This window comes from Erithacus rubecula, assembly GCF_903797595.1.
Source record: "Erithacus rubecula genome assembly, chromosome: 3".
NCBI lineage: Eukaryota > Metazoa > Chordata > Aves > Passeriformes > Muscicapidae > Erithacus > Erithacus rubecula.
The window spans coordinates 67,092,302-67,107,157 of NC_136689.1; positions in this window are offsets into that span (position 1 = coordinate 67,092,302).

The following is a 14,856-nucleotide window of genomic DNA, read 5'->3' on the forward strand; positions in this document are numbered from 1 at the left end:
TTGAATGTAGGATGGGCCCTGCTGAGCTAGCTTCATATCCCGTTCCTGGGGGACTGATGGCAGTGTAAATACAGAAACAGAGGGTTGCTACAGACTGCAAAACCCGCTGGAGAAGCCAGCCCTGCACACAAGCAGCCAGGACCCACAGCATCACACTCAAGAGCAAGGCTCACTACAGTTTGCTGACAAGGAGCAGGAGGTGCTGCAGTGCAAATATGCCCTCGTGTGATGTAATTGCCACCAGCTCCCCTAGGACACGAACTTGGTTTGCTTTAATCTCACAGTGAGGTGACGCCGCTTCCTTGATGTGGCCCCTCTCTTTCCCGTTAAATGACTCGACCATCCCCATGCTAAAATCAACACACAGCCAACTCTAAATAAAGTTTAAGTAAGGACTGTGCTGCTGGCACTTTCCACAGTACCACACCCTCTTAGCTCTCCTTCCCATTCAGGTCACTCCTAACTCTTCTGACTACATCTTCTTTTTTTCCCCCCTTTTTCTTAAGTTACTTGGTATCTGCTCCATCTAATCTTCTCATCCACATTGAATGGGACCAATCAGTTCTGCTTCCAGACAAAGCCTGACCCACAGATAATCCTTACGTGATTATGTCAGTCAGAGACAGTTTATTTGTTGGGGGTTTTTTTAAGACAGGAGAGTTAAACCTCTCAGGGACAGGTGCACTGAGGCAGGAATGTGTTTTGTGCAGGTACAGTGTAGTCTACCTCCCACAGGGAATGCAGGGGAGTTGGAGCAGTGCAATGGAAGGCAGTGCTGGTGTTTTTCACATGTGCACATCTAGCATGCATGGCTTTTGCACACACACAAAACCAAGATGGTTCTCTCCCTCTCTGCCACAGCCACTCAATGGTGGGCAGAAGCTGAATGCATCTTCTTTCAGCCTGTAGACAATGGTGACCATCTACAGACAGCTTGCACAAGGAACAGATTTGTTCAGACTTCCTCCACTCCTACCTTCTACCCAAATTAATGTTGGAGTAGATAAGGTTGGAGAGAACTTCCCTTCCCTTTTTTAAACCTTTCCTTAGTTTTAATGGTCTGACTCATCAGCAACATAAAGATGACAAAATGTCTATTCTCCCTCCCTGCTCCCCTCTCCCCCCTTAAATATTTTGGCATGCTTTTGCTATCAAATTAGGGTACTCAATCCATGCCAGCTGGAAAAAAAATATGGGCTCCCAGCACACTCATTGTATATGATTAGGATTTGGGGAGGGTGCTGAGCATAACATCATCATAGGCAGAAAGTGAAAACAGCCAAAGGAAACGCCTACACTCTTCCTTTACAAAAGCTGCTTGTTGTGTCTGTCTGAACAATTGTTAAAAAACCTGGAGGGGAATTAGAAGGGAAAAGATAACTGACTTTATTAAGAGCAAAAGATTGATTGAGCAATTGATTGCACTTAATTGGAATGGTGTGAGCAAGGGAGATGATTTCAGGGTTGTTTTTTTTTTTTTCCTTCATTTTGTAGACAGTCCTGCCACAAAACTGTAAAGGCAGGAGACTGAGTTACCATCTGAGAGCTTAGGTTTGCTCCTTCTCCCAGGGCATTGCTTGTCTGGAAGCAGCTGTCTGGAAGAGCTACCCCTTCCATAGCACTGCCAATTGCAATAGTTGAGGCCTCAGAAAGAAGGAGGAACTTAAGAGTCACAAGGTTAAACTACAGAGGTTGGTTTGTTCATGTGTTTCTTCCCAGAGATTTTTTGTTGTTGTTGTTTGGTTGGTTGGTTTTTGTTTTGGTTTTTTTTTTTTTTTTTGCTTCTGAGGTATGCTCACACTCATGGTATGCTTTCCTCTCAAAAAATAAGGTCCAGAAACTGTTTTTTCAGCAGAATGGAAAGAGCTTCTTCCCATCATTCAGAAGTGGAGTTCTGCGAAGAAAAAATGTTGTCCAGTTCATAATAATAAAAACTGGAAGAATTATATTATTAAAGCCTCACTAATCAAAGGGACAGAGAGAAAATTCTTATTTGGAATATTTTCGTGAAGTAGAGACTTCATTTTCTGGAGCTAGGCACATATCAATGAAGCTGCAGCACAAGAGAGAACTAGCGTAGAGTTTCACAATCTTTTTCCCCAAAACAGTCCTCAGGAGGAAAACGATAATGTGCATGAACAGTTAAAATAAAAGCAAACCCTGAGCCAACCCCTTTGAATGAACTGATTCCTGTTAATGTATTGTTATTACCTTGCTATATATCACCTTCATTTTCCTCTTAAGCAGCAGGAAGGACAGACATTCATACTGCACAGATAAGAGTGTGTTTTCCAGTAAAAACAAAGGTTCCAGCAGTTAGGTTTGTATTTGCTTTGTTTAAAATCAAATTACAAGGTACGTGGGCCCCAAATTATCTAAACAGTGCAGTCAGTACACAGACTCACAGGGTCACTGGAGTTGGAAGGGACCAGATCAACACCACCTTGTTTTGCCAGTGATCACCTCACATTAATAAGTACAAAGCCTTCTTGCTGTGAAGGCAGGGAGTAGAACTGGATGGTCAGGATGCCCTGTGTAAGGCTATGCTCTGCCCTCCCAGGTGCTGGCAGCTGGTACCCTGTAGAGCTGCATGCTCTGAGGATGCATTTCACATCCACTAATCTCATTTGCCTACTCTAAGCAACAACAGAGGCATTTCCCAAGTACTTGTGGATGAGCAATCTTAGCAAGAAAGGAAAACAAGAGAGAACAGAGGGGCACCATTGCAAGAGCAAGTGGCCAGTGTTGCAGATTGAGGCAATAACAAATGGACAGTTTGCCATAGAAATGGCAAGACTGAACAACTGTCTTGTGACCTTTCTGTTCACAAAAAACTGAAGAGCTGTCTTCTGTCCTTCTGTTTCACAAAAAAAACCCAAAAAACTGAAAGCAAAAATATTAAAAGCAGCCCCTATTTCTCCATTACCCTTTCTAATTTTCCACTGTGAGCCAAGAGCTACATGGATACAGGAAGAAGATTAAGGAAATAAATAATGCTATTTACAGTGACGTTTTTCTATATCAAATTGACCAAGGGACAAACCAAAATGGGGATGAACCAGCAAGAGCTTGTCTCTCTTGGTAAGATATACACCTCCTGTGCCAGCTGCCCCACTGCCAGCCTTTGAAAGGCCTCCTGCAAGCCTCCCCATGTCACCTTTTCTGTCCCTCTGCCAGGAGTCACCAGTTTCCCAGGTCTGATGGCTGAGCTGCTCATCCAAGCATTCCCTCATCCATTCCAGGGAGAACAGGCCAGGTCAGCTAGATGGGTTTGCCATTTAGGTCTTTCCTAACCAAGTTCATTGGGACTGAAGTGGGTTGGGAAACCATGAGGTGAGTGATTCCAACAGACCTGGTAAATTGGTGACCTCTGGCAGGGGGACAGCAATTAGTCATAGGAAAAAAATCAACCCTGACAGCCGAGGGATTTCATGTCTTTGGGCCTTTACAGCCCTATTTGCTCGGTGCCCACCCTGCACAGGACAGCTGGAGCACTCATGCACACAATTCTCTTTTTCTTGCAGACAGCCACATCACTCTGCAGTTACAATTACCTGTACCTAGTGCTCGTTAAGTGCTCTGAAGATTAAAAGCACAGATACAAGTGTTAAATATTGTAATTATTCGTACTACGTAACATTGCTGCACTGAAAGCAGGGAGGGGTTGTTTTTTTGTGTTTGTATGTGGGAATACCATGACAGCTGCTCCTTTCTGTATGTGAATTGCTGCCAAGGACCTTGATAAGGGATTGTGCTTGAAGGAAAAGAACTGAGTCTGGGAGTTTTCTTGGAGTGCTACATACCACAGTGAAATTAAACTGTGCTCTTACCAGGCTTCCACTGTCAGAGCTTATTTCTGTGTGTGCTGATTACCGTGAGCTGCCTCTGGCTCCAGGAGGAGCAGAGGTGACTCTGCTGCATTGGTCCTACATGCAGCGTGCAGAGGGAAGCACAGTCAGCTCAGACAAACAACTTCAGAGCAACCCTGCAAGCACCAAATCCTGAAGTCCATGCTTCTGATGTATTCAGCTCACACTCGGGGATTTAGGGAAGAGCTATCCCTGGAAGAGTCCAGGGCAGATAGGAGTTGTCTCTTCTTTCTGCTAAGGATACCTTCTGACCTTCCAGCACAGCAAAAAAGGCTGTGACCATGGTTTTCCCACACCCTGCACTCCTCTCCTGCACTGCCTTCCTGGCACTGACTCACCCAAATGCCCAGGGGGAGCAGCCAGGCTAAAAGCCCCTGGCTTTGCTCCGCTCTTCTTTATTGTCAGAAGCAGGTGGGAAGATGAGCTTGTGAGACCAGCACGTAGTTCATTACTACCTTGCTACTGTTCCAAATTATGTCAGGAGCAGGGCTGACACCGACCTGGCTCTCTGTAGCCAAATACAAATAAGACTGGTCTGAATTTGGGTCACGTCTGAGGGCAAAGCCATGAGTGACCTCTTCAGTCTGTGGTGTTGAGTATACTTCTGTGCACTCCTGTCTCTGTGACACAGCACATACAGCCAAAGGCTGTAGCATTTAATCAGGCAGTGCTTCTCTAGGTGCACTGGGAGTTCATCTGAGCTAAGATCGAAAATAAATCCTATGAGCTGCTGTTTGCATGCCTCATACCTTCCCTTCCCTGTTCTGCAACAGCCCTGACCAAATCTGATCCATGGCCCAAGACAAAGTGGTGCTATGACCCAACTCCTTCACACTGTAAGGCAGCTTTTGGGAAGAGATGAGAACTCTGAAAGGCTGGGGAACAACTTTGCCTTCCCCTTCTACACCCTTGCACATACACAGTTCTGAAGATATAAAGGCGCAAAAAGGGTGGCTGTTCTCATTGGAAGAGAAAATAGCAAAGTAAAGTAGGCACCTGAAAATTTACCCTCTCAAAGAGGATAAACATAAGCAACTGCTGATGGTATGGGCAGACATCAAGACAATAAGACCCCATTTAAGAGTAGTTCAAGAGCCTGCAGCTTCCCCCAACTCCCATAGCTTGAAGGTGCTCTGGGAAAGCAGTCATGTTTCAGTCCCATGAGAAGCCCATGCTTTGATCAGAAACCTACTGACAGCAACAGCAATGGATTTGGGATCAGAGATTTGGGGTTGTACCTTCAGTGTTTTGCACAGAAGGTATATTTGTATGTCTTTAAAAGGGGTGAGGAGGACAAAAATGTATTAAAATATATATTTACTTTAGGACACTTGTAAGCTCATAGAGCAGCCTGGGAGAAGGCAGGAAGGTAGCAGAGGATGAAGGACTAGCAAAAAAGAAGCCTGGGTGTGTCACAGGGGAAGGGAAAGGTTGTAGGAGGAAGCGTGGGAGGCAATGCAGACAAGCTTACTAAATTGCAAGGCAAAACGTGGATTTTGTCCCCAAGCAAAACACCTCGGTAGCGCTGTCAGGTCAAGATAATAAAGGGAGCCCTTCAGAGACTCCGACGTCTGTCTGCATTTCCTTTCTCACTAAGAGGAAAAATAATTAATAAGCACCTTCTGTCTGGCAATCAGCAACTATTTACATCAGCCTATGTGAAGATGGCAGCCTTCCTGATCACAAAGCACACCTTCTCTTCAGCAGTGCAGCTCCTGCTCTGTCAGTCCTGAAACACCTGACCCCTTCCAGAAGGGACTGAAGGTGGGCAGCACCCTCTGGACAGGCTACAAAGAGAAACACAATTTAGAGCTTTCTAAAGTCTCAGGAGGTTTTCTGCAGCCATGAAAGCCAAGCTCCAGTATTGGCAGAGTCTTTACAACAGAGGATTTGCTATAAAGTGTAAATGTTACTGGCAGTGCAAAATTCACAGTGAATTCAGTAACTAATGGCACAACTTCCTTTGTTTACTATGCAGAGGACACAAGAAAATTAAGCTAATCTGGTGCTTGTCCAAGCCACTGCTGAAAACATTTTTGACAAAAGCTGACCTCTTTGCTCCTGAATAAATATTAGCAATTTGTTTGCGCGTTGTGCAGCCAGTTTGGTAGACAGGCAAGAAAAAACGAGCAAAGAACTTATTCGGTCATTTTTTTTCCTGCACCAATTGTCAAATAAATTATTCACAAATACAAGCTTCCATCATTCATCCAGCACTAGACTAAACACTTTCTACTAAACTTAGTTTTCAGCATCATGTTTCAGTTTATAGTTACGTTTTTCCCTAGGCAAAGTGAGCCAGCCATTAGACAACTCTCATAGGTTTCCACTAAACATGCCTGATTAAGTCTTTTAAGAAGGAGTAGGTGGAGGAAATTGTGCTTTAGAGTCAATGGGAACATTTCCATTCACTTCAATGGGAAATGCGCTGGAAGAGATAACATTATTTTGAAGAGTTAATGAGCATATTTAAGTCTGTACAAAAAAAAAAAAGAAAACTATGCCACTGTTACACACTGCACTTTGTGAGGGACAGCTTCCAGATTAAGAAACCAATCCCAGCACTGGAACTGCCTATACCAGCAGTTTTCCCTAACACCACCCCATGGTCCTTCCTGGCACATAAAGCACACAGCAGCATCATCCAAGCTCTAGTTTTGCTCACTCTTCAGTGGCTGAACTTCTGTGGCTGCATCCAACGTGGTGGTGCTGAGCTGGTACAGGTGCTCACCTTTAATTTCTCCAAGCCAGAGCCACAACTGATGCAATTCAGTTTAATGGCTTGAGGATCTGGCCTCATTTGAAAGGGAAAGAATATGAAAAAATAAAATAAAATAATTTTAAACATTAATTTCAAACACTAATTCGAATATTAATTTCTGGACTGATTTACTGCAATGCCACATAGCCGTGCAAGGTCAGGATGACACACAAGCAAGAGACTTCTGAGACAAAGTAACTACATGGAGCTACTGCATTTGGAATTTCTACAGGTAAGCAAATTGAAAAACAGGCACACATCAAGAGCACACCTTCGCTGCAGGTCAGCAAGGAAACTCCATGTCATCATTTTCTTCAAAGACATTTAGATGGATGCTGCCATTTCCCTAAATTTAGGAGAAAGAGGGACATGATGTACTATTCAGTCTATGCAAATCCATGATGAACACTACTGAGTTCACCTCTGCAGAAAGCAATCATTTTAAAAGAGTGGTTATCACAAGCACTTTTCTTCCAAAGGAAATGGTCTATTTTATCCCCAGTCCAATGAGTTCCAGATGAATCCTTGAAGAGTATCCCCCAAGAAAATTATGCTTATTCATTATTGGCACATCAGCTCAAGATCCTGGCACAGTCAGTGTACAAATGTAGAACACAAGGCAGTCCCTACCCTGCTGAGATTACAATCTCAAAAGTCATAGGTGAAAACAAAACAAAAAAAACAAAACCAAAATAGACAAACAGGCTTAGCAAATGTTGAAAGCTAGAGGTGTGGTGGAGGGCTCACATTCCTTCCCTTATTGTGCAGATGCAAGACATGCCCAGCCTCTGGAGGGAAACAGATGCATGGGAGAGACATAAAACTATTCCCATGCCCCAGGCTGGCCATCTCTACCACTGCAACCTTCTTTTGCAGAGATCACTCCTATCCTGGAATTGTTGTTCCAGTTGTAGATGTGTCCATGGTGAATATTAGCACAACATATTTAGATGTAAGATTCATAACATTCTCTCCTTCACTCAACACACTTGGCAGGTTCAGCTCTGAGCTTTCTAAAGGGCCAGAGTTTGGAAGTCTTGCTATCTGCATTTTTTTTCCCCAGAACCTGTGCTTTAGACCTTCAAACTCAAGGCCTGAGGAAAAAGGCAGTAATATAAAAAGCTATGTGACTCCTGCCAAAATGTGCCACTTCAAGTCACTCCATCCATAAACCATGAGGATCTGGCCAGAGTTGAGACCTGTAAAATATAGAGATATGTGGTGCAGAGCTGATAAGAACCTTCCCTTCAAATTTGTCCCAAAGCCCAAGACATTATCTATTGGATCAGACCCTGTGGGTACTCAGACGCCACTCTGCCTACTTTTTGGATCCCACTGGGATTTAGGCTGAAGACAGGTGCCAAGATGCTCTGACTCAGGCAGTTGCAGGCATGCCCAGCAGCAGAGCTACCCGTGCTTGGGGAGCACACAGGTAAGAGATGCAGGCACCCACCAAGGCTGGATGTCTTCAAGATTAGATGGTTGCTCAGCATGGGGCAAAGGGGCATTGCTGTGGTTTTGTGGCCTGAACTCCACTTATTCCCTGCTGCAAGTGACAAAGCTCCCCTCTGAAGCTGGCCCTCATAAAAAGCCATCCAGGTTTCCTCCACACTGTTCTCTCCACTTAATTTAAGTGAGCCTAATCAGGAAATCTACTTAATTGGAATATCTCTGTTAAAAATCAGAAGTGCTTACTAACAATGACTGCATCTTGATCGGGATGGTAATATCACTTAATTGGGATGCCTTCAGGTATCTTAGTGGTTTGGGTTTTTTATGTCTCAAGCTCAAGCTAGTTTTGTCTGTCTGCTCCTCATAAAACAGCTTTCAGTTCCTCCTTAGTAATGATGCAGGCAAACGATGATGTAAGTTACTTTAACATTTTTTGCTTCTGGCTGTTAGTTGGTGTGGGAGGGGCAAATTACCTGTTTCTGTGGGTGTTCTTGCCACAGGGATGGTTACGGTAGTTGCAGTCTCCATCCCATGCAAACACTTCTGCCTCCGACAGCCTCCCTGTCACACGGCACCTCTCCAAAAGGCTCTAGTGAATGGAGAAACGCTGCTTTTTGCTGCCTGGCAAGCTCATCTGAACTGCAGGAAAGATACCAACTAGAGCGTCTTATACTGAATATTCCCTTTGTTGCTGACTGTTTCGATATTTGCAGTGTCTACAACTCCTGAGAGCAAAAGCGTGTGCTAAAGGAAAGTTGTGAATCTGCATTTGAACCAACAAACCACACTTATACCCCACAGTTATATATGTGCAATTATTTTTAAATGTAAGCATTGACTAATAATCTCTGCTTCTATGTTGGGGTTATCAAGTTAAATAGAAAACTTTTTTTTTTTAATGAATTATTGACGGTCCTTTTCTTCATGCTACGGTATCTTAAAATACTTGTGTTTATCAAGTGTAGTACATCTGAATTGGTCATCTGGCACTGAATGTAGTCTGGCAATCTCTTCTGCTTTGCAAAATGGGGGAAATTACCTTGCCTGGTTTGGCTGATGCCATCCTCATCAGCAAACATTAGCCATGTTGCCATCGCAGTTGGCCAGCCAGTCTCACTGGAGCAGGAGCTGGGGTGTGAGCTGAGCAGGTGAGCTGCTGACATGCCAGAGCCACGCATCCAACACACAGAGGTCTAATGAAGGGGGCTTATGACACCTGGATGAAAAAGAAAGTCTGAAAGCTTTGCCTTTATTTAGTCAAAGAAGGGTCACTTTTTGGGGAGACATTGAAGTACATACTGCCAAAACCCGTTTCTTCTTCAGTACAACTTTTCTGTTCAAATCATGCCTACCAGTTTGTTTACAGACAGGCAGAAATGGCACTGCATGTGGACTTACAGAGGCAGAGAGGGAGAGAAAGAATCAGAAACTGCAGTTGTAACACACTCAGAAACTGCATGATGACTTCTTTCACCTTTAAATGGTATGCTGCCTCATTTTGAGGGCAGGGACCTACTAGAAAATGGGGCTTGCCCGGGGTCACAGCCCATGGAACTCCCGCAGCTGTGGGTTTCAAGTGTTTGTTATTCAAGGTGCATTTAAAACACCACTTCTTTTGTGCATTCCCTGTGGTCTGTGGAAAATAATAGCTGCATCTTGAGAGCTCTACTTTTTAAACTACTCTTTCACCTCTTTTTATTGCACTTTGCTTTTTGCAGAGTGAGACATTGTTTTCCGTATGTAAACAGGCATGGGTTAATTCCAGCAGCGTGCAAAGAGAGCATCTGTGGCTTCATAAAAGTGCATATGCAGATATGTAACTTTTATTACTTATATTACCATAGTTTGTGGGAGCCTTAGAGGAGACTAGTTCTTTGGTGTGATTAATAACCATAAATGCCTTGTAAAACCCTTTAAATGCCTTGAAAGCCGTGAGTGCATGTAGCTGTGCATGTGTATGTGTGTGTGTGTGTAAATTTACACATCTCTGGCCACTCTGTAAAGGCATCTGCCTCTGGGTTTACCAGACAGCTTGACGAAGCTGCTCCTTGGAGATTGAACATATCAGTAATTGGACAGCAAGGGGGAGGTTAAAAAACAGAAGTGCTTTTCCTGGAAACCACTGCTTTTTCACTCGAAGTTTTATTGGCAAGTCTGGCAACCAATAAAGACATTCCTTGGCAGAGGGAGGAATATAATGGCCTGGACGCCGCTGGCATCGCTCTGGCGCTCACCTCCGACAGCGAGCTGCGCCCCGCGAAACCCGCGACTCCGAGGGGTCCCCGTGGGGTTCGGAACCCCGAGGGTGCGGGCAGGGTTCGGGCAGGTGCCCGCGGCCGGGGAAGGGCGGCGGTGGCCAGGGCGGCCCGGGAGAGGGAGCCCTTGGCCCGCGCAGGGCCCGCCGGCCGCGCAGGTGCGGCCGGGGCGGAGCGGAGCCGTGCCGAGCCGTGCCGAGCCGTGCGCGCCGGCATCCGCGCTCCTCACCGGCGGGAATGCGGCTTTGCTCTTTCCCTTGCTACTCCGCTGTCCCACTCGCAGGCATGAGGCTTGAGGGCCGGCTCCCCCCGCAGCCCTTCGCGGAGAAAGGGAGGGAGGGAGGCTTTGGACCGGCAGCGCCCGGTCGGGGCTCTCAGCAGGGCTGAGCGACCTGGCCACCGCCCCCCGTCCGCACCCCCACTTCTTCTGCCTCCCGAGAAAGCTCCCAGCCCTCAAAAACGACTATGGGAAAAGCAGGCAATTATGTATCCAGGGGCTGATCTCTATCTGCTACCTAATGACTTGCCAAGTACTTATCGCTTCCCAGACTAGGAACTGTCGCTTCATTCTAATGTAAATAAACCCTTTATACAAATAAGTCTCTCCCCTCGTCTGCTAGAGCGATAGGAGGAGATGGAGCAGGACGAGGTGCTGAGGTTCAAACTCCCGACTCCGTAGCTCCTTGTGTGTTTTCATTTATATGAATCCAGGGAATCCAATGGATTGAGCCCCCCTCCGCCCTCGCTGCCCCTCCCAGAGAAAGGAAGGAAATAAGGGAGGAAAAGGAACACAAAAGGGACAGGGGACCTTGGAAAGTAAATGAAAAAAAAAAATTACAAGTTCCATGTCTGGCTATCCTCTTGTCAGTACAGGAGTGAATTTTTAACACCCTCAGCTGCTCAGATGATAGTGTTTTACCGTGGGATGCCAAAGCTAGAGAACCTACCAAATAATTAAAGGTTTCTTACGCACTTGTGGGTTTTTCTCTGTGTGTGTGTGTCTGTGTGAGTGATAGTACTTTACAGAATGTACTTTACAGCAGAAACAACATAAGTAGTTTCCCACAGCCTGGTTTTTGTCCTTATTCTTAGTGCCGCGACATCTCTGTGACACAACCTGTGTCACAGAGACGAAGTGTAAGTACGACCGCGATAATTATCGTGGGAAGATGAAATGCTCCGACCTCTTGATGGTCTCGGTTATTCTTTGTAAACTAAACGCAAAATTCACTTTTAGATACCGAACGTGAAATTAAGGTATTTCTCTCATGAATGGAACGAAGCCGATGTCTGCTGCCTCATTTACTGCAAAGGATAATTTATTTCTCAGCCAAGAACGAGAGGCTAAAGATGCCACAGGGAATGAAGTGCTCATTTTCGTATTAAGTTGTGTTATTTATGTCTCAAGATAAAAGACGCCCTGGATTGGAAAACTACCTCGGTACATTTATGGAATTGTTTACCTACGTTAATAAAACAACAATCACGCCTGTTTGCTTAACTGAGTACCACGCAAAACAGACCTTGCATTTAGAGCTCGGCTTAATTGCACAGGCTGGAGATGGCAGAGGTGCTGGTGCAAGGAAGAGAGGGCGGGAGGAAGGGATTGCTGTCACCCGTGTCCAGCGGCTGCAAACAGAGAAGAGACTTTCGGCACAATAGATTTTTCTACTGGTGAAGCACAGATTTGATGCGATCACTTCCCTCTGCCCCTCGAAAGGATGTCAGCGGTTTTCTCCTGTGGTGTCGCCCACTGTTTAAAGAACATGGAAAGCTGCATCCTGAGATGCAGAGACGGGCTGGGTGGCTGGTTTCAGAGTTACAGGGACACTGCTATGATGTTGAAGCCAAAAGAAAGGGAGAGAAGCGAAGCTCTGACTACGACTAAACATAAACAGCCCGGGGCTGGAAAGCAGTTCACCTCCAGGTCTTTGAGAGGAGCGAGGAGGACAACGCACAGCCAATTGTTTAGGTCCACCTGGGCTTTGCCCAGGTCAAATGGTAGTCCCGCAGCCTACCGCTCCGATGTCATCTTTCTTTCTGACATCTTCCTAAATAAGGTTGCAAGTGACCACACACACGAATCCTCGGAGGGTTTCAAGACAAACGCGGCTCCCCTGGCCTGGCTCTGCCCATCGGGGCTCCCTCCCCCCGCCTGGCTTCGCGGAGGAGGCGGCAGCGGCCGTGCCGTCCGCCCGGGGGCCTGCGGGAGAGGGGCCCGCGGAGGCCGAGGCTGCTGCGAACCGCTCCGTCCCTGCGGCAGAGCCAGCGGGGCAGCCCCAGGGCGGCTGTGCCGCACGGAGGCCGGGCTGGCTAAGGAGGCAGAGGTAGGGCGCCCGGGAGAGGCAGCCTTGCCGTACACCGGGTGGGTGAAGACCCAGCGCCAAGGATTCTTACTGGGTGGTATCCAAAGACAGCAGGGGGAAAACTGATCCTTCTGCCTCCCTAGACCCGCTGCTTCCCCCCAACACGCTCACACACAAGCCCCAAATTCCACTATGAACCTTCACAATGGTGACTTTTGTGCCTCGAGCAGAGAAACCAAAGTCCTGCTGGGTTGAGGTCTGTAACCTAACACACGTTAGTTGCGTCAGTTGGCAATTATAACATCAGAGTGGCTATTGCAAAATATATTAGATGCAAAATACTTCGGATTAATGCCTCCCCCCTCCCCTCCTTCCCTGTACTGAAACTTCTCGGTGTTACTCCAACCTTCGCCTGTGAAACAGCTTCGCTACCGTCAACATTGTCCAGATAAAATGAAAAAGCCACTGAAGGCTCCGGGTCTCGGAGCGGCACGTTTCGGGCGCTCAAGGGAGCGAGCGGGAAGCCCACGGAAATTGTTTTTAACGGCAGGTAATACCGTGGGAAAACCGGATGACCTGGACTGCATGGAAGCGTGCTAAAATCCCCCTTTTCTTTCTCTTTTTCCCTTTTTTATTTTTTTCCCCTCAGCAAAACAAGAAAGAGGTTTTGAAAATATAAAGTGTTGGAATTGACATCTAGTCCAGTGCTTGCACATTTATTAATTCTGCCGTGGTGGGAGGAAAGGGAAAAAAGTGTAATTAGGCAGGAGCAGGTGAAAGATTCCAGACGATGAAATACAACAGGCTAAACGGGATAATGTATTCACCATTAAAGAACTGACATTTACTACCAAAAGGAGACCCGTTACGTTTGAATATGAAAAGGAGCAGATATTAAGCTACATAAATTACCTTCTTCACATGTCTAGAGTCTCATTTTAAATACTTTTTTTTTTTTTTTTTTTGATAACCAACAGTTCGGTGTTTCAGAGGAAAAGCCATACCTGCTAAAATACCACCAAGCAAACGATGTGCCTTTAGTACGTTCTAAAGGCATGATCCCCAATGCAATCGATCACAGTAAAAAGTGTGGAAAAGGGGTTTCAAATCAGTGAAGCCAAAAGGGTCTTTTAACGTATTTTGTGTGTCATGAGATCAGGACGGGTAATTCATCTCACAAACGCACCACACACACGTCTTTCCCGTACAAATTCCACCCCTTAAAATAGATTTCAGCCCGATCCTTTCAGCTGATCTATTATTAACGCTAATGAAGTTTCAGAGGTATGGGCTACAAAGCGAATGAAGAGTACTGGGTTGTATTTCGAATATCTGAAGTATTGATAAAATAGACTACTGTGAAACAGTGTACACTAATTTCACCTGTCCTTAATGTACGAAAAGAAAATCTTCCTTCTTCAAATATGAGACAATTAAAATGAAAACTTTAAAAATAAGTAACCAACCATCACTCTCAGTTTCCTTTGAGTTGCCGTTAAAGTATTTTTCTGATTAGAGCCCAAATGTTATTACAGATAGTTAGACAAAAGAAAAGCAAATCAAATCTTCATAGCAGAACCGGCCAAGCAGTTAAGAGAACATTAATTTTGTTCTTTTTCTCACCCCCACTTTTTTTTTTTTTCCCTTTTGACACACCTGACATACCACGGAATCCACTGTGAAGTAGACTAGGAACAAAATTATGCTCTCTCAGTTTCAAATGAGTAAAGAGATAAAGTAAGGATCTGTTTTCAATATCACACCTCACATCATGTAAAGATTACCTGAAGGGGCGAGCTACAGACCCCGTTCAGAGAAATGCGCCCGTGTTTATAAACCGCAGAGGCAGCGGGCGCTTCGTTTGCAGACAGAGGGAGGAAAGCCCACGGTGGCTGATTAATAAAAAGGAGCTTTGGAGGACTCGTCAAACCCTTGTCAACCGAAGGAATGCAATCTCTTCAGAAGCATTTGGTCAGGCAGGCAGCTGGCTGCAGGCAGGGTGGTGCTGCTGGGGCAGGGGCATCCCACCACACACACACACACACACACGCACTTTCCTCCTCGTCCCCACGGGCGTGGGGGGTGGAAGGCACCTGGGGTGAGCTTCTGGCCGGGGCGGACAGGGAGCGGACCGGCACACCGGCATGGAGCCGGCCGCCGACACCAGCGGCAGCCTGGAGGGAATGGGAGGAGAGAGCCCCACCGGAATGTGT